The following is a 212-nucleotide window of genomic DNA, read 5'->3' as shown; positions in this document are numbered from 1 at the left end:
TGCGGAGGCCGAGCGGGTCCCCGAAGGCGAAACTGGCCGGCAGGAGGCAGGTGCCCGTGGCACCGCCGGGGACCTCCGCCTCCCGGGAACCAGCCCTACTCCCCAGTTCCTATTTGGAGAACTTCACGGCTCCCTCCCCTGCCCCGTGTGTGTGCGTGTGCGTGCGTGTGTGTGTGTGTCCGTCCGTCCGTCCGTCCGTCCGTCCAGGTGAG

Source organism: Myotis brandtii, unplaced genomic scaffold (assembly GCF_000412655.1).
Source record: "Myotis brandtii unplaced genomic scaffold, ASM41265v1 scaffold274, whole genome shotgun sequence".
Classification (NCBI taxonomy): Eukaryota; Metazoa; Chordata; class Mammalia; order Chiroptera; family Vespertilionidae; genus Myotis; species Myotis brandtii.
This window is presented reverse-complemented; position numbering follows the sequence as displayed.